General features: G+C 33.7%; 1 non-coding gene across 1 annotated transcript; it reads left to right on the top strand.

Moving 5' to 3' along the window:
* Positions 1-13465: 13465 nt before the first annotated feature.
* TRNAF-GAA (transfer RNA phenylalanine (anticodon GAA)) lies at positions 13466-13538 on the top strand. The gene has a single exon. It is a non-coding gene; the product is annotated as a tRNA-Phe (tRNA).
* The last annotated feature ends 7028 nt before the right edge of the window (positions 13539-20566 follow it).

Raw genomic sequence — 20566 nt, forward strand, 5'->3', positions numbered from 1 at the left:
TTATTTTTATGGAAGATTAAGTTTGTATTATTCACCCCCCCTCTCATCTTGTTAGTTATTGGATCTGTACTTACATTGAGTATCAGAACTATCAATTGGCATCAAAGCTTTGGACTCCGGAAGAAAAGTATAAAGGTACTTGAGGCAAAGATCTAAAGACGTATAAAAGGGATGCATCGAAGCTGAACAAGTCAAGTTTCTCTACATGGTAGAAAAAGATGAAGTTGCACCTATCAGGATTTGCAGAATATGTTGTATATTATCTGGAGAATGATTTCATTACACTGAACACCTATCCATTGACAATGCAAGATATAAAAGAAAAGCAAGAACATATTCAAGCAATGATTGAAATAACATCTACATTGACTGATTCAGAGTTTAATGATCTAGAAGGCTGCAATTATGCAAAGGCAATGTGGGACAAGCTCATATCTATGGATGGTGGAGATGAACATGTTCAAAGAGAAAAAGTGGATAGTCTAAGAGGACAACTTGAATCTATGAGGATGAATGAAGGTGAGTTAATAACCCAGTACAGTACAAGACTAAAGGAGATTGTTAATCAAATCAAAGGAGTAGGTGGAACTATTGAAGAAAAGGATATAACAAGTAAGTTATTAAGAACCCTTCTACCAGCTTATGTAATCCGAGTCTCTGCAATCAATGAATTAAGGTCTGTACCCAACATGCCAGTTTCTTTAGATGCTACTATTCTTAAGCTACATGTATTTGAGTTAAGTAACTTTGATAACAGTGGGTCATCGGTAAATAAAGTTGAGTCTGCATATGATGTTAGTCATGATATGAAACTCGAGTTTTTTATTGACCATCTAGAATACATGTCATCAGCATGATTGACATGATACAGTCAAATATGTACCTTGATTAGTCGTTGCCATCATAAAGTTAAAATATAATAAGTATGCAGCATTTGTAACAGTGCCAAACATGGTAGAAATGACATAAAAGCTGTTCAAAAGGAAACTTAAAAACTTTGTAACTCCCCTTGAAGACTGGCTATTCGTTAATGTTTCAGTCCAAGGCATTTCAGTCAATATTTTTTACTGTTCTTCAATTTCAATTCATTCCCCACAGTTCAATCAGCGAAGGATTCTATAGTGTAGGCGTATGCTCTTCATCATTAAAAATATGGAAATTATGTCGGAAGCCGAAAAATGGAGACAGGTGGAACATCTTGTCCGCTTAAAGCGAATAATTCTTGTAGACTTTAAAGAGGAATAACAATGCAATTGTAGACTTTTCAAAGTTATCGTACACTTTCTAGATCAAATGTGATGTGTTTATTCTGGTTCAAAAATGGACGAATCTGTCAGACTAATAAGACTAACATTGCGTGTTAATTGCATCGTAGACTATTTTGGAATTAGAATAGCATCGTCAGATCAAATGTAAGAATACCAACACGTTTTTCTTCAAGTGAGTTTTGATAGAATGGCATATACTAACTGCCACTGCACAATTCTATATATACAGTCTGATAGGATTCCAAAGAATTATTCAATAATATTTAGAGTTGAGAGCTGGTTGTGCATTTTGGAAATGGAGGAGCAGAAATATATTATGAGGAATCCTCACACCAAGTTAAGGAGACTTCTCCCAAAGCGTGGGCATATTAAAAAGGAAATATTTTCTTCTATTCTTGCTGCAGTGGCTATTGTCGTCTGCAATATTTCCTGTTGTATCAAAGCCACTCCCATGGCCCTTTGTATGGACATCATTGGTCATGCTGATGGTGATGGTGAGGGTGAGAGGGATTTTCTCTTCTATCAAGCTCAATTCTATGTCCCTTTGCCTTATGACTCGAAAGTACATCCTCTCTGAGATTAGTATTTGGTAGGTTTATTATGTCATTTTTAGATTCGATTCGGTGATAGTCTTTGTATCACTATCTTGGATCACACTCTGTGATCTATTATCAAAAAATTAAATTGATGATCCCTCATCATAAAAAAAATTTTAAAAAATGCCTTTTCTTTTCTATTTTTGCAGCAAGTTCAGAACTGAAATAAAATGTCAGTGTTTCTTCTATGATGGGCTTCCTCCTGACATAGTTTCTCACGGATATGCTTTGTTTACTTGTTTTCGAAATTTCAGAAATGTTGACAAGTCAAGTGCATTGATTGGAAATATACCACAAAGAAAAGTAGTCTCATGAGATGAGATGATGGCTAGGTACAGGGAATCTATCAAAGGTTAAAGGATGGAATAATATTCTTATTTTTTTTTTGTTTCATGATTATTTTTCATTCTGATAATGAATCGCAGAGTGTGATGCAAAATGATGATTCAAAAAATTACATAATCAAAATCAGAAATAATAATAGCAATAAATTTCTACTAAAGGTATATGAATTGTTTGTGAAAATACCTTACAGAAAATATCGCATCCCTCAAAACCATCCATTTGATCTCCTCAAGGGTATTTGGATTAATGCATCCATTGATGGCATGACGTAGTTCAATTGCATGTAGATACATCTTTGGACTAATTTGATAGTAATATTTTTGTAGTAAAATATCTACTAGGAACCCCAATTGATCTCATACGATGTGGACTCAATTGTTTTGTTGTGAGATTGATTCTTGATGCCAAACCAACCCTCTTCTCTTATCCCTAAATGTCAGTTCAAAATTAGAGGATCAATTGTTTGTATCATTAAATAATTGCAGTTGTTACAATGGCCATGTTTGGCGATTATAGATAGAAGCATAATCAATTAAAGTTATTTTACTAATAAATAAATAATTCGACCCAAGTACTTCAATGTTGATTACCTTAATCTCACTAATTGGTTCATTTGATTTTGACTTCTTTATCATGATAGATAATAAGAATTTAATGATAATAAAAGAAAACGTGATCATATAAAACATAAATAAATAAATAAAATTGAACAAATAAAATATCAAAATAAAATTAAAAATAAGGTTACATTAGAAAGGTGAAGAGCTACCTTTCGTGAAAGGGTGAGAAAGTAAAAGAAAGGGCATGTTTTTCATGAGGAAACCTGGTCATATATGATGTCATGGTGTCCTTCCTCCACAATAATTAATATTTACAAAACATGGCTATAAGAATGTCTTGAAAAGAGGAGAGAAGGAAATAATTAAAGGATTTTGTAAAATCCCAGTTTGGGGGGAATTGTGGAGCAAATGTTGAAGGGTTCATGCTTATGAAAGAAAGGATTTTTGTAAACTCCCTTTTTTTTGGGGGGGGGGATTGTGGAGAAAAAGTTGAAGGGTTCATGCTTAGGAAATAAGGAAAGAGAGAATAGGGGTGAAGGAGTCTAGGTTGAAAACAATTTAGAAAGAAGGAATAACAAAAATAGCTACACAATTATATCATTGTCATGACTATTATTATAGCTAGTATGCATTTTTATTTACAGGTGAATTACATTAAAACCCATACAATATAATAAATTATTGATAAACATAGCAATTATGGGAGCTTTAGAGAAAGACTAACCAAAATTGTAAGAAAAAAAACATTAATTTTTAATTTAGCTAATAAAATAACACACTCCCTATCACCATACACCCATGTGGTTGGAAATGGGGTAAGGATGCCTCTTGAAGTTGATGGGAATGGATTCTTGTGAACTGTTGTAGTTGCAAAGCCATTACATAGCATCGTGACCTTTATAGATTTAAGACATGATTTTATAGTAGAAGAAAGAATGGAATAGATTCTCTCTTCTTGAATTATGATTTACTCTCCTTTAGCTTATATTGAATAAACAAGATTTAAAAATTATTTCAAGTTTCTTGGTGTCTCATATTAAGAAGAAAGTACAACTTGTATTGACTCTTTTAAGTTTAAGATTTCTTTTTTTTAATGAATATACTCAAAAAATAGAAGAATTATGTGCATGGATAGGTAAAATTAATATGGATAATTTTTTTATACTTGTACGCATATTGTTATTTATATTGTTTGGATTCATTATACTAGATTGTATATTATCATTTATTTTGCTTAAATTCGCTTGCCTAATTTATACTATTAAAGTAATGTTAATAAAAATATATTTGCACATGTTGATTATTATAAATGCTATTCGTGATTTAAAATAGTTAAAAGTATTATTGATTAGAATATCATGTGTACATCATAATTATGATAAACTAAAACCGAAGACCTTGTATTGCGCCTCATAGGATGGCATAATTCATCCATTACACCTAGGTATCTTATAATAGATTAGATATATTGAACCTTAAAGGATGGTATAACTCATCCATTACACTTTGGTAACTACTAGTAGATTAGATCAATATGCTTGACAAGATAAAATGAAATAAGTTGATTGAATCAACATGATTGATATTACAACAATTTTCTTACTCATAAATGTTGGAAAGTGAAGCATGAGCCTCTCACTGCCATGCATATGATTCACTCAATGTTATTGCCATGCAACATCTAGTTGATTGCCATGATGCATGCTTAAACAATTAGTTTAAGCTACCACTGCTAATCTCGAAGCTCAGTAAAGAATGCAACAAATAATGCATTCTAGATGCATGTAACTGTTGGCATTATAACAGACAAGGAGAGATTGTTGGCATTTGAATAAGGATATTGAGAAGGTTGTTGATGATTATGGATATAACTGATTAAGGATGTTTACTATCTTAATATTATTATTTTGTCATTGATGTCAACAAATTGATTTTCTAATTTAGTATGATGTTGCCATATCTTAAGAAGTATGATTTGATGAGTATAAAGATGTCGGGAAAAGACACAGACAAAGTGTTATGAATAAGGGGAGAAATAAGTTATTCAATGGGCAACTATTACCGAGTTAGACAATGATGAGTTCATGATGTTTAGATTGTTTTGATATCCTACATATGTTATTGATTGTAAGGTTAATACTATACTATGTTACCGAGCAAAGAACCTAGTCGGTAAACACTAAGGAACCTAGTCGGTAGACCCTAAGGTTATTGCTATCGGTTAATGAAGGTAGAATGTCTATCGAGTGAAGTTTAGTATTTACCGAGTTGCAACCGAGTAATAACAAAATCCATTGAATGAACAAAAGTATTATTTAATGAAGGAAGCTGATGAGCTAGCTATGATTAAATGATTGGTATGAAGTGCATGAAGTTTTTAAAAAAATCTATGGCAAAGGAAAATTGGCAGGAAGATCTACAGCTCAGATTGAACCGCAATACCCTAGGACAAGTTCCAAGAAATGTATGCAAGTTCCAAGGCAGGGTAAAACATTTTTCAGATCGAAGGATACATTGAACCTAGTCAAGTTTGAAGATCTGATGGCTATGATTGATCATGGGAAAAGTGATCAAGGAGATTAAGCGGTCAGCAAATTGTTTATAAATAAGGAACTATTGATAAACAATGTATGCAGGCAAATGTATGCACATGGATGCTATATAATGATTACTGAGCACAGAAGCTTGAAGACCTGTTTGAATAATAGAGTATAGGGCCCAACAGATGGACAAGATAAGTCCTATTGTATTAAGAAAATAAGAATCTGCTTTAGCATTTTTAAATGTGAAGTTGCAGATAGATTTTTATTACTGTTATTTTGTGAAGTGACAAAAAATCTCTTAACCGAGTGGACTTAACAGTCTTATTTGTAAAACCCTCTAGAAAGGTGACATTCTGATTGAGTGTTTGAAATCCTTTAACAAGGTCACTTCTAACAAGTTGAAGATCCTAACAGATCTAAGGGAAATCCCTTAATTAGGTCACATCTAGCAATGTGTTTGTAATCTTTAACAAGAATTGCTTTTAACCGAGCATCCTCTAGAAGAGTATATTTCTTAGTGGGTTCAAAATCTTACAATGGCTTTTCCCTATTTGGGTTTCCACGTTAAATCTGGTGTTATGAGTGTTATGATGTTTATATGCTTTTGAGTTTGCATGTTTAGCAGTTTTGGTTATATCACTGAAGTATATGTTACCGAGGTTGAATCTATTGTTTTTATGGAAGATTAAGTTTGTATTATTCACCCCCCCTCTCATCTTGGTAGTTATTGGATCTGTACTTACATTAAGTATCAGAACTATCAATTGGTATCAAAGCTTTGGACTCCAGAAGAAAAGTTTAAAGGTACTTGAGGCAAAGATCTAAAGACGTATAAGAGGGATGCATCGAAGCTGAACAAGTCAAGTTTCTCTACATGGTAGAAAAAGATGAAGTTGCACCTATCAGGATTTGGAGAATATGTTGTATATTATCTGGAGAATGATTTCATTACACTGAGCACCTATCCATTGACAATGCAAGAGATAAAAGAAAAGCAAGAACATATTCAAGCAATGATTGAAATAACATCTACATTGACTGATTCAGAGTTTAATGATCTAGAAGGCTGCAATGATGCAAAGGCAATGTGGGACAAGCTCATATCTGTGGATGGTGGAGATGAACATGTTCAAAGAGCAAAAGTAGATAGTATAAGAGGACAACTTGAATCTATGAGGATGAATGAAGGTGAGTTAATAACCCAGTACAGTACAAGACTAAAGGAGATTGTCAATCAAATCAAAGGGGTAGGTGGAACTATTGAAGAAAAGGATATAACAAGTAAGTTATTAAGAACCCTTCTACCAGCTTATGTAATCCGAGTCTCTGCAATCAATGAATTAAGGTCTGTACCCAATATGCCAGTTTCTTTAGATGCTACTATTGGTAAGCTACATGCATTTGAGTTAAGTAACTTTGATAACAGTGGGTCATCGGTAAATAAAGTTGAGTCTGCATTTAGTTCTTTTCATATTGGTGAATCTGATTATTACAATGATAGAATGAGTAAGTACACTAAAGGGTATCACAGTTGAGCAAGTGAAAGATTTTGTAAGAACATGGAGGAAGTACACAAACTGTATGAGGAAATCAAAAAGCAAGAAGGTTACCGAGAGGCAAAGGTAAGTATAAAGGAAAACTACCTTTGAAATGTTTCAATTGTGATAAGATCGGACATATGGCTTCTAACTGTCCTGACAAAGAATCTACTGAAAAGAGAGATTATCAAGATGACAGACAGAAAGATAATCATTATAGAGGACACCGAGACTTTAGAAGAAGAGATAGAAAGACATGCTTAATAGCCGATGAGGAATCCAATGATGATAAATCAGATGAAACTGATACAGAGGAGGTAGTTTATGTGGCTATCAAAGATGGATTAGATGAAGAAAGGTATGAAGAAAAAGCCCTAATATCTCACATAAATACTAATGATTCTTGGATCATAGATTGTGGATGCTCACATCACATGACAGGTGATAAACACAAGTTTGTTATGTTAGAAAACTATGATGGAAGCTATGTAAGATTTGGTAATGATGCACCATGTCCAGTAAAAGGTAGAGGATCTATAACACTTCTTGACAATGCAAGATGCAATGATGTTTATTGGGTTGAAGGTTTGAAATACAATTTGTTGAGTGTAGCACAGCTAAACAATATAGGATACCGAATAGAATTTCAGAAAGGAATTGTCAAAGTTCATGACAAGCATGGAAAGTTAGCTACTACTGGGACATAAACAAAAGGTAACACATTTCACCTTGACTCAACTTGGAACAAGTGTTTGTATGCAAAGATAGATGATACCTGGTTATGGCATAAAAGGTTTTGTCATGTAAATTTTGATAATCTGATCAAAATAAGTAAGAAGCGGCAGGTAAGAGGTCTACCGAGTTTGGAAAAGCCTAAGAATGCTATGTGTCGAGGATGCCAGATGGGTAAAATGACAAGATCAAGCTTTACAAGTAAGTCCTACACTTCAAAGGTAATTTTAGATCTTGTGCACACTGATCTTTGTGGTCCTATGAAAGTTCAAAGTTATTACGGTGATAAATATTTCATATTATTTGTGGATGATTACTCAAGGATGACGTCAATTATGTTTTTAAAAGAAAAATAAGAAGCTTTTCAAATGTTTAAATGGTACAAGGCAAGAGTTGAAAATGAAACAGGAAGACAACAGAAATGTCTTAGATCAAATAGAGGAGGAGAGTTCACATCTGATGAGTTCAACTTATTCTGCAATGATCATGGTATTAAAAGACAAGTCTCTGCATCGAGAACTCCACAACAAAATGGAATGGCTGAGAGAAGAAATAGATCTATTGTGGATTGTGCCAGAACCCCGATGTTATTCTTCTAGAAGCAAAGCATTTAAATGTCTGATTAAATCATCTAACAAAATAGTAGAAAGTGCAAATGTGAAAATTGATGAATTTGCAGAAAGAAATGATGAAGGAAACTCTAAAGAACCAGAAGATTATGATGAATTTGTCTATGTTCAACCGACAAGTCCTACCAAGAAAACTGTAGAAGGAAATGAAGAGAATATCCAGTTACCGAGTGATGAAGAAGATCATACAGAGCCTACCGAGCCTATATTAGCCAAGTATGTCAAAAGACATCATGCATCAAGTCAGATTATAGGAGATAAGGATGATCCAGTGACGACAAGGAACAAACTGAGACAGAACACATGTTTGATATCTGAATTTGAACCGAGGATAGTGAAAGAGGCATTTAACAGTGAAGATTGGATAAATGCTATGACAAAAGAGATTGATCAAATCAAGAAGAATGACACATGGACACTAGTCCCAAGACCGAAGGACAAAAATGTAATCGGTACAAAGTGGATTTTCAGAAACAAGCTGAATGAAAAAGGTGAGGTCATTCGAAATAAAGCAAGACTAGTTCGCAAAGGTTATGCTCAAGAAGAAGGAATTGATTATGGTGAAACTTTTGCACCTGTGGCAAGACTTGAAGGAGTAAGAACATTGTTGGCATATGTTGCTTATAAGAATTTCAAGGTATATCAAATGGATGTCAAATCTGCATTTCTGAATGGTATATTAGAAGAAGAAGTTTGTATTGAACAACCTGAAGGATTTGTTGAAGACAAGAATAAAGTTCAGGTATGTAAATTGAACAAAGCTTTATATGGTTTCAAACAAGCACCTAGAGCATGGTATGAAATATTGCACTCTTATTTAATCAAGATTGGTTTTATAAGAACAAGTGAAAACAACATTATGTACTTGAAGAATGATGAAAATGGAATACTGATCTCAGCCATATTTGTTGATGATATTATCTTCTGTGGAAATGACTCTTTATGCAAGAACTTTGGAAATGAAATAAGCAAAGAATTTGAGATGTCATTAATCGGTGAGATAAAGTATTTTATAGGTTTACAGATACTGCAAATGAAAAATGAGATTTTCATTACTCAATCTTAATACATAAAGGAAATCTTGAAGAAATTTGGAATGGAGGATTCAAAACCAGTAAGTACTCCTATGACTACCAACTGTAAACTATCAAAGAATGATGAATCTACATCTATTGATGAGACACTTTACCGATCCATGATTGGAAAGCTACAATATGTTGTTCATAGCAGGCCAGATATAGCACATGCAGTAGGTATAGTTGTAAGATTCTCTGCAGATCCTAAGGAAACACACATGACAACAATTAAGAGAATTTTCAGATACTTGAAAGGCACTGAGGATTATGGCTTAGTATATCAGAAAGGAAATGACTTTGATTTAAAAGTTTATACGAATGCTGATTGGGTAGGCAACATTGATGATAGGAAAAGCACAAGTGGAGGAGCTTTCTTTTTAGGAGAAAGACTAGTGAGTTGGCTTAGCAAGAAACAAGGATGTGTTTCATAGTCAACAACAGAAGCTAAATACGTTGTTGTAGCATTGAATTGTACCAACATAGCATGGATCAAACAACTGTTGGATGGTATAAATGAGAAAGTTACCGAGCCAGTAACTATATTATGTGACAATACTAGTACCATTAACATTTCAAAGAATCCAGTTATGCACTCTAAGACAAAGCACATCTCTATCAAATATCATTATCTTAGAGAAGAAGCTCAAGAGAAGAAAGTGGTGTTGGAGTATGTTAGCACAAAGGAACAAATAGCAGATATCTTCACCAAGCCACTGCCAAGGGACACTTTTGAGTATCTCAGAAGTAAGTTAGGGGTCCTACCCCTATCTTTCATTCACTGATCGAGTTCGGTGAAAGCATCAATTCAATGACTCTAGAAAATATCTTTTAGGAGTTGATGCTGATTTACACACTTTAGGATGTTTTCTAAAGGTGTGCAGGAAACAATACAGGGAACAGAAATTGAAGACAAAATGCTCTGACTGAGACTAAGTTGACATAACAGCAGGAAATCACTTCATACAGGAAGAAATTATGTTTTAGTTCTTTAATTTTTAGCATTGTTGCAAAGGGGGAGAAGACTGGAAAAAAGGAGTGGATACTAATGTATGGGGGAGAAGACTGATGATAGGAGGAGAGCATTTCAGCATTTCAGAATCTCACAACAATCCGAATCAATTAGGTCAAATCAATTGGTTTTGCCATCAATGCCAAAGGGGGAGATTGTTGGCATTTGAATAAGGATATTGAGAAGGTTGTTGATGATTATGGATATAACTGATTAAGGATGTTTAACGTCTTAATATTATTATTTTGTCATTGATGTCAAGAAATTGATTTTCTAATTCAGTATGATGTTGCCATATCTTAAGAAGTATGATTTGATGAGTATAAAGATGTCGGTAAAAGACACAGAAAGAATGTGATGAATAAGGGGAGAAATAAGTTATTCAATGGGCAACTATTATTGAGTTAGACAATGATGAGATCATGATGTTTGATTGTTTTGATATCCTACATATGTTATTGATCGTAAGGTTAATACTATACTATGTTACCAAGCAAAGAACCTAGTCGGTAAACCCTAAGGTTATCACTATCGATTAATGAAGGTAGAATGTCTACCGAGTGAAGTTTAGTATTTATCGAGTTGCAACCGAGTAATAATAGAATGCATTGAATGAATAAAAGAATTATTTAATGAAGGAAGCTGATGAGCTGGCTATGATTAAATGTTTGGTATGCCGTGCATGAAGTTTGTTAAAGAATCTAGGGAAAAGGAAAATTGGCAGGAAGATCTACAGCTCAGATTGAACCGCAATACCCTAGCACAAGTTCCAAGAAATGTATGCAAGTTCCAAGGTGGGGTAAAACATTTTTTAGATCGAAGGATACATTGAACCTAGTTAAGTTTGAAGATCTGATGGCTATGATTGATCATGGGAAATGTGATCAAAGAAATTAAGCGGTCAGCAAATTGTTTATAAATAAGGAACTGTTGATAAACAATGTATGTGAGCAAATATATGCACAGGGATGCTACATAGTGATTACCGAGCACAGAAGCTTGAAGACCTATTTGAATAATAGAGTATAGAGCCTAGCAGATGGACAAGATAAGTCCTATTATATTGAGACAATAAGAATCTACTTTAGCATTTTTAGATGTGAAGTTGTAGATAGATTTTTATTACTGTTATTTTGTGAAGTGATAGAAAATCTCTTAACCGAGTGGAATTAACAGTCTTATTTGTAAAACCCTCTAGCAAGGTGACATTCTAATTGAGTGTTTGAAATCCTTTAACAAGGTCACTTCTAACAAGGTGAAGATCCTAACAGATCTGAGGGAAATCCCTTAACCGGGTCACATCTAGCAATGTGTTTGTAATCTTTAACAGGATTTGCTTTTAACCGAGCATACTCTAGAAGAGTATATTTCTTAGTGGGTCCGAAATCCCACAGTGGTTTTTCCCCATTCGGGTTTCCACATTAAATCTGGTGTTATGAGTGTTATGATGTTTATATGCTTTTGAGTTTGCATATTTTGCAGTTTTTGTTATATTACTGAAGTATATGTTACCGAGGTTGAATTTGTTGTTTTTATGGAAGATTAAGTTTGTATGATTCACCCCCCCCCCCCCTCTAATCTTGTTAGCTATTGGATCTGTACTTACATTAAGTATCAGAACTATCAGTAACAAACAAGTGTACTTCTAGTATATTTTTAGTAGCTAATTAATTTATATAGGGATCCCCTATTTTTGGATCTATAGAGTCAATATTAATGTTTTTAATACACTCTATAATGAGAATGCAGAAGAAAGACGTCATTACTGAGGCATGATATAATCAATTAATAATGAATAGTGAAATTTGCATGTTAAGGAAATTTTTTTCGTTTGCTTTGATAGTTGTGTTTATTTTCTTTTCTATAGTTGTGAGTGCAAAATCCATAGTTTGTGTTTCAAAATTCTACATATGGTATCAGAGCAAAAACAAACTAGGATCTCGAAATAATTCAAAAGACAAAAGAAAGGGCATTAGAAAAAAAGAGCAAGTTGTATTGAAGAAGATCATCAAAAGACTGAGTTTTAGATTGATAAAGGTTAATTATGATGTAAAACCATAGTCAAGGGAGAAATCATTGCATGGAGATCATTGGTAACCACTAAAAGTCAAAGCTGCACTAAATAGAGAAGGACATTGCTAAGGAGGAATCAAAGATCTCTAACCGAGAGAAGGCAATTTTTAGAAAGGCTAAACAAGTGTGAAAAATTGTAGGAAAATAAAAAAAAGTGTATGAATCACAATCAAGTGCATAAGGTGAGTTATTTTATTTCAATGGGGAAGTCAAGTAAAAAGGTGAAAAAAAGAAAATGCAAATTTAATGTGGGAAAAAAGGCCTATTGAAAGAAGAAATGACAAAAATTAAGAAGTGTAATTTCTAGTTGATAGCAAATTTAAAGAAGTTTGTAAAAGAAAGATGCAAGTATTTATGTGAAATTGAGAAAAGAAAATGGAGAATATTAAAGCAAAAATAAAAAATAGAAGCAAAATTAACATTATTTGATGAGGTCAAGAGAAAGAATGAAAATTCGAATAAACAACTAGAAGTGATGTCTCATGAGACATAGAAGATTTGTTTCATTCCTTTGAACAATCCCAAAAGTTTCTTCATACGAAAATGATAAAGATCCTTTAAATTATATTAAACAAGATTATATTACTTAAATTTTACTAAAATATAATTAAAAAAATGATTTCACATTAAAAACTCTCTCTATCACATCCTATCCTCAATCACATCATATGATTCCAATTTTAATTTACAAATTATTTGATGATTTCCTTCTCCTTTTGAAGGCTGCCTTTAATAATTTGAACATGTACTCTAAAAGGGCATAATGTTGATGCGTTTGAAACGAAAAGCGTGCAAAAAATACTTCGCTGTGTGTTGACCACACGACTCAGTAAAGAGATATGATCATCACGTTGGACTATAAATAGCATGTCCATTTACATGGCTCTACGCAAGGAAACAAATGTGGGACTAAATCTCAAAGCAAACTGCAAAAGCATAGGAAATAAAGACTGCAAGTGGAATACAATTCAATTCAAATCCCTTACAAATGCCACTTTTTGTCTTCTTTTACAAAACACTCGTTATTGCAGTTTATTATTATCTTTAATAATGTATTTCTTTGGTTTAAAATAAATTGAAAGATACGGCTAAGAATGCGGGGATAGCTCAGTTGGGAGAGCGTCAGACTGAAGATCTGAAGGTCGCGTGTTTGATCCACGCTCACCGCACTACACTCATCTTTGATGTTATTTGATGTTGAAAAAACGAAATGGGAGAATTCTTTGTTTTTGTTAACTTAAACACAATTGAAATGTTGTACGAGTTAGTTTCTTCAACGAGGTATGGTCATTTGCATAGCGTTGTAAAGTGCAAGGTAATAACTTTCTTATGATGTTTTTGTCCTTGAATGGAGTTTGATAATAATATTTGAGAAAATAGTGAATATTTTGTACAGGATTCATGTGTTGTATGTTTATTTGAAATAAAAATATTTAAATATGTTATTGGATGATTGACAAGTGAGTGTTTTGGACAAGTGAGTGTTTTTATAATTTTTTTTTGTCAAAATCGTTTCATATTGTGTTTGGTTGACAAGATCTACCCATGCAAGTGTCTCATAAAGGAGAATAGATTTAGGGGCTTTTCATGCAAGTTTCTAAAGGTAGAGAACAAGAATTTCAAAATCATGCTTCTACCGTGATAAATAACAATGTTTTGACAACTACTTTGGCAAAAAACTCTTAGGATCTATTTTTAGAGTTTTTTGCTTTCTTTTGTTAAAATCAAAGATTATTTTCCAAATGATACCTATCAAGCTCAATCCTCTTCAAAATGCTAAAGACTTAGAGGGTGAAGAATGTCTAGATGAAAGGCCAATAGCACAAATTGTTGTGGACTCTCTAGATAATTCTATGTCTACTCATCCTTATCCTTATATGATCATATTAGAACAATGCTTGGTCTCCTTCTATCTTGCAAATTTTACCCTTCTCAAGTTCAAACCACTATCCAATTCAACTTACTTTAGCAACAAGAAGCTCATCAGAAAAACCTTCATTTCAATTTGAAGAATGTGGTTTATAGATGTAAAATTGTTTACTTTTTCTCAAACAATGGTGGAAGTATTCTCCATTTTTGGAAGGTTGTTTCAATTACTGATAAAATTTCCCTACATTAGATAGAAATTAAAGGATTGGAATACCAATCATTTCAAGTATGTCTTCACTCAAAAATTAAAAAAATTCCTCTCAACAAGTGATGAGATCAATGAGCATATGATCAAACTTTGAATGAATAGCTCTTCTTTTCATCTTTTAAAAAAACTTTTGTAGGACTTGGAAGAGATTTTGACAAGAGAAGAATTACATTGGAGGCAAAAATCTCAAGAAATGTGGTTGAAGGATGGGGACCATAACACTAGTTTTATTTACCTTTTAGCCAACCTACACCATCAGGGAAATGCCATCTTCTTAATCAACTCTCCAGATGGTCAATTGCTTCTAGAGGAAGAAACAATCAAGCAAGAAGTGAGTTTCTTTCAATCTTTCTCTCCAAAATCTACTTTGTCACATGGTCAGTGTTGGTTGTTCCAGCTAATTCCTATAACACTCCTAACGATTTTCCCTCTCTCATCAGTGGATGTTGTCGATCAATGGCTAATGCTTCAAAATCCTTCAAAATTTGAGAGAATTCTCCTTCTCTTTTGGCTTTGCAAAACCAAGGCAAGTACACCTGATAATACTTAAAAATTTGACAAATGAATCAAAATTATTATCCATGTATAGAATATTCTTAGACTTATGACCAGAATGCATAAGTTTTCAACCAGAATTGGCTCAATTCTAGTTACTCATCTTTACTAATATGCATCAGAGAATGAAAAATATATTTTAACTCTACTCCTACTAACATTAATGAAATGGAATTTGATTTGATTTTGGATTGGTTACTGAGACTTAGCCCAAATGGGACCAGTACATATATCCATTGAAACAGAGTCCTACATGAAATGAATCTCATGAAATGCACTTAGAAATCTGAAAACCTATGCCTAACATAAGCATTCTAGAATTCATTATTTCAAACCATACTTAATAAATCTCTACCGTGTTACTTAAATATTGTAATGCATTTAAAGGATTAAATTTCTTCCTTAAAGAAAACTAGTAAATACACTACACATTTGTGAGATCTTCACAAAGACAATCTTATCCATCCTAAACAAATAAACTCGTATAATCAAAATAACACCAAATAGGAGACAATCTAGAATGATGTTTTCATTAATCTTCACTGAAGTGTTCAATACAATTCACATAACATAAGACTATAGTTCTATTTTTTGTAAATATGTTTTTCACAAACTAGCTCTACTACCTATCACATGCAAAAATGATATCAATACCCCTAAAAAGTAACATTGAATTCTGTTTTATAACAACAAGGGAGAAACAAGATTCAGGTTACTTTGCCATATGTCACATTTTATTTTATTTTAACAACAGAATATGCCAAGAGCATCTTTATGACCCAAAATACTAAGAGAGGGAAAATGAAAACAACATAGTCGATTATCTTCTAATGATTAAATCTGATTTGATTCCCTTGGTTGACACATTCATGCTGATTTGGAAAATGAAGCAAAATTGATGGTGAACTGGCATCTGCGGGTCCCATTGGAAGATGACATATAGATTAACAAAATATCCTTGATTAGAGAAATGATCAAGGCTGAAATATCTTCTTGTTCTACTCTTCATTTTTCTACCAAGAGAAACTGACTACAAGTGTCAATGTGGTTATTGTAGGTTGGATTTGCTACAATTGGATTTTGTTGCATTCTGTCTATTTAAAATTTTGACATTATATTCGAGCTCATACAACCTGTCCAGCCGTTTGTGTGGATTATCCTCTAGTTTATTAGCACCATCCATAGCCTTATAAATTACATCATGCAACAAAACCTTCATGAACTCAACTTTCTATTCTTGCTTTGTCTTAACCTCTTGAGTATCTTTAACAAAAGATGGTGGAGTAAGCCTTTGATACATGTCCATGAAATTTATGATGTTCCAACAATAGTGAATCCACTTCAGTCTTTGTAACCCTCAACTCATTAATCAAGCTCGTCCAAGGTTTCTAAGCTTCACTTTTAAAATTTTGACATTATATTCGATCTCATACAACCCCTCCAACCGTTTGTGCGAGTTATCCTCTAGTTTATTAGCATCATCTATAGCCTTATAAATTACACCATGCAACAAAACCTTCGTGAGCTCAACTTTCTATTATTGCTTTGTCTTATCCTCCTTTGTATCTTTAACAAAAGATGGTGGAGTAGTGCCTTGTACTTTGTTAAACCTATTGAAAGCCTTTGATACATGTCCATCAAATTTATGGTGTTCCACCAATAGTGAATCCACTTATGTCTTTGTAACCCTCAACTCATTAATCAAGCTCATCCAAGATTTCTAAGCTTCACTTTTAACATTTCTCAGAATAATTATACAGACAATGTAGAAGTTTTCTTTTGATCAAATATTTTACAACAATTTTTAAATGAAACTCCACCTTTCTTTGTGTATGAACCATTTGGACAATACTTTGATATCTTGTTCACATGAGTTTCAAGTGCGGTAACATTTGTTGAAATTTGGCTTTGATTAAATTTTAAGCTATTTTGAATTTTCAAGTTTTGAGCTTCTTTCTCAACGACACATTTTGTTGCTGAGCCTTGACCAATTATCTCTCATCTTTTATTTTTTTCTCCCTTTCAAAGCTAGCATCAATCTTTAATCTTGAAGTTGTAACCTCGACTTCCAATAAGAGGCCCTTGCCTAAGACACATTTAGCAACTTCTTCAGATCATTTATCTCTTTCTTGACTTGTACAATAAGTTTTTCTTGTTCTTGTTACCAATTTGATCCCTTTTGGGTTAAAATTGCCTAGAGATAAGGTCTAGGCCTTATTAGGAGATTTTGATCAGCTTTCGACAAATTTTACTAAATTGTCAAAAATGTTGTATGGCAGCCATATATTTCTAAATCTCTTTTGTTTTATTGGAGGGAAGTGAAGATTCAAAATTGAGAAATAAAACCTCCACGTGGTTTAGTTGTGACATGGTGTACAAAGAGTCAAGGTGTCTCTCATATTTTAAAGATGGTCAAAATTTATGCTTCCACGTTACATTTGGAGTTGAAAAGGTTTTAAGTTCTATTTTTTGTGTTATGGTATGTTCATACCCAAGTCTACCCGTAGCATGGTTTCAATTAGGGTTTTGGGCAGTAAAGTTCCAGTTTTCTCTACAAAATCTTCTTATGCAAGCTCTGATATTGCAAAAAAAGGGCATTACAAGTGCAGTCATCTAAGCCACGTGAGGATTCATGCATGCAAAAAGGGAATGTTGAGAGGGTGTTAACAAGAAGAAGCCTTTATATTAAGCGAGATGCTAAGAGATTTCGTATTCAAACTTCATGTACAAGAGAGGTCCGTTGTATATCTTCCCTTGTTTGGAGAGCTTGTTCATAAATAGTGATATCTTGTTTCATAAAAGCTAGCATAGATTTTCTGTCACTCTCCTTGTTTTCATGGTGTTCTCCCTTTCTACTTCCCTTCCAAAAGTTCTCATAAGTGGAGTCCACTGTCAAAGAGGATCATAGCCAAAACCCATAGTCATGAACCAAAAGCAAGACAAGAATTGTGCCTTTGAGAAAGACTATTATTTCAAAGCCATAATAAAGTCTGAGATCGACACGAGGGAATATGGGACAGTCAAGAATGATGATCTATTGGTATTTCATCAAAAGAAGTAAAGCATCAGATCTAATACTGCGACAAAGAACAGTGACTGATATGAAGGAATGGAGCAATTCAAAAGACCAGTCTAAGAAAGGCTATCGTGTGCGACCTTTCTTAGCCTTAGGCACCATTGTGTAACAATAAGAACAGTAAGAATATCATGGAAGAAAGTGCCTCGGGCCTGTCAAGGGCAGCTTGCAATCTGATCATGACATTCATCAAATCAGTCACAAAATGCACAGTGATAGATACAAACACCAACACACTATTGTGGATGGCAATAAGTCTTAATCATCTAGGCAGTATACTAAGGATGAGCAGTCAAATGAAGGCTGTCATAGAGACAATAATATTCAACAATTTGTATTGAGACACACAGTGATTGGGATCTTGATAGAGAAACAAATACGATATTAGTCTTCGCAGTCCAGAGTTTCATGATAATGATAACTATCATCACTCATCACCCAAAGCTTCAAAGTTTTATCAATGAGCTTGAGGTATGATGAAGAGCAGCACTAATCATGATATGCAGGGATGATAGGAGACAAAGGTTGCAGTCATGAGAAGATGACAAACAATGAGTCAATATATAGTAGCAAGTCAAGGCCCAAAGTTTCACAAACTCATCAAAGATTCCATAGTCCATAAAAGAAATCTTAAGATCAACAAAATAACAAAGCATGGTTTTAAAGATGATCCTGTTGCAGTATTGAAGTCAGTACCCTACTCTTTCAAAGGTCATGATACAGTCCTAATGTAAAGTAGACGTAGTATGGGTTTTCTGAGGAGTGTATTTTGATGTATGTATTGTATGTGATTAGTATTGAAAGTCATAGGACAAGAGGAACAATTTTATTCATAGCTCATGCACAAAAATCAAAATCATGGGACCATGACAAAACACAATGAGAATTAATGCTAATAACACAGGATCAGTTTTTTTATGAAGATGATTTTATTTAGCTGAGCATTTAAAGTTTTAAGGATTTAGCATGAGATATGGCACATAAGATTTCAAAGGGCAGGTCTTGAGACTAGTGGCTGAAGACATGCTATTAGCAGTCAAGAATACAAAGGAAGAATTACTATCTAAAGGACAAAACAGTGGTGAGGCTGTGTAATGAATACACACCATTACTATCTCAAAGAAAGATTCATTCTCAGCCAAGTATGAAAACGTTTGTGAAAGATGAAAAGCGCATTGTTGCAAAGGTCAGACCAATAAAGACAGCGAGTATGATCAAGATGCAAACCTAGAGCAGAGGATAAGGAAATATCAACAGTCATGAACAGCTTATGCACACCAATAAACAGATAAGAGTTACAGTCAAGAGACAACGAGGTGCAATAGGGTCTACATCAGCAGCACGATCAATATAAAGACATATTTGTTCAAAAGGAACAAAGATAGGGCCAAAATTAGAATATTCAAGGGTGAGTTTGGCTTTAGAAATATGAGAATGGCTTGTGAGCCTTCATGATTGATAACCATTAATCAGAGCAGCTGATTAGTCAAGCTATATGGAGAATAATGCAGTTATGAGGTAGTATTCAGTCAGTTATGAAAGGCTACAAGAAAAAAGAGTTTTATGACAGCCCACGTCACACAAGAAAGTCAATAAGACGCAGCAGAACTTTGTCTATGCAGCATCCATATTGTACCATTGAATGTGTTAATTAATTAATTAATAATTAAAACATAACACTCATTTATTTTTCAATTAATTATTAAATATGATTAATAGTAAAATATGAGTACTGATAGACGTTGCCAGCTAGCAGTGGCCTAAGTCAATGATGAAGGGTTACTGTGCAAGGAGCAGCCTAGATTTGGGGCACAGTGATGAAGATCCAACAGAAAAGTCGCAACTTCATGGCACGATAGTCCTTGGAATCCATGATTTTAAATGATCACAGTGACAGTCGTACGTAATAGGTGGCAGCAATATCTTTGTATCAACCAAGGAAATCTACAGTGACTGTCAAGAAAGACAATCTCCGGACAGTCAAAGGATACCATGTCTTGAATTCCATAGTCAAGTAATACTCATGGTTAAGCATATTCAAGGTTCCTTTTGAAAATTTGTTTTCCCTTAGCTCAAAGGGTTAAAGTTTGCACTCATGTCAATATAACTGTTTTCAAGTGCCCAGTATCAAAGGTGAGGTTACAGAGTTTATGCAGTGATTAAGACTCGGAGCAATCCATTTATGATAATGAGGACAGTGCTAATGTAGAGGATCACAGGCTATAACTGATAAAATACAGCACAAACACAGAAATACAGAGGAGACAAGATAAGAGAGAAATACATAAATGGGCTCTGAGATTGTATTTCGAATACATTCAATTTATAGACCATTACATATTAAATGTTCGGAAACTGTAGATTAGAGTTAGCTGCAGCAATAATGTTGGGCAGGTGAAAGAAGTCTCTGGAATAACTGCACGTGAAAG

Source organism: Cryptomeria japonica, chromosome 8, assembly GCF_030272615.1.
Source record: "Cryptomeria japonica chromosome 8, Sugi_1.0, whole genome shotgun sequence".
Classification (NCBI taxonomy): Eukaryota; Viridiplantae; Streptophyta; class Pinopsida; order Cupressales; family Cupressaceae; genus Cryptomeria; species Cryptomeria japonica.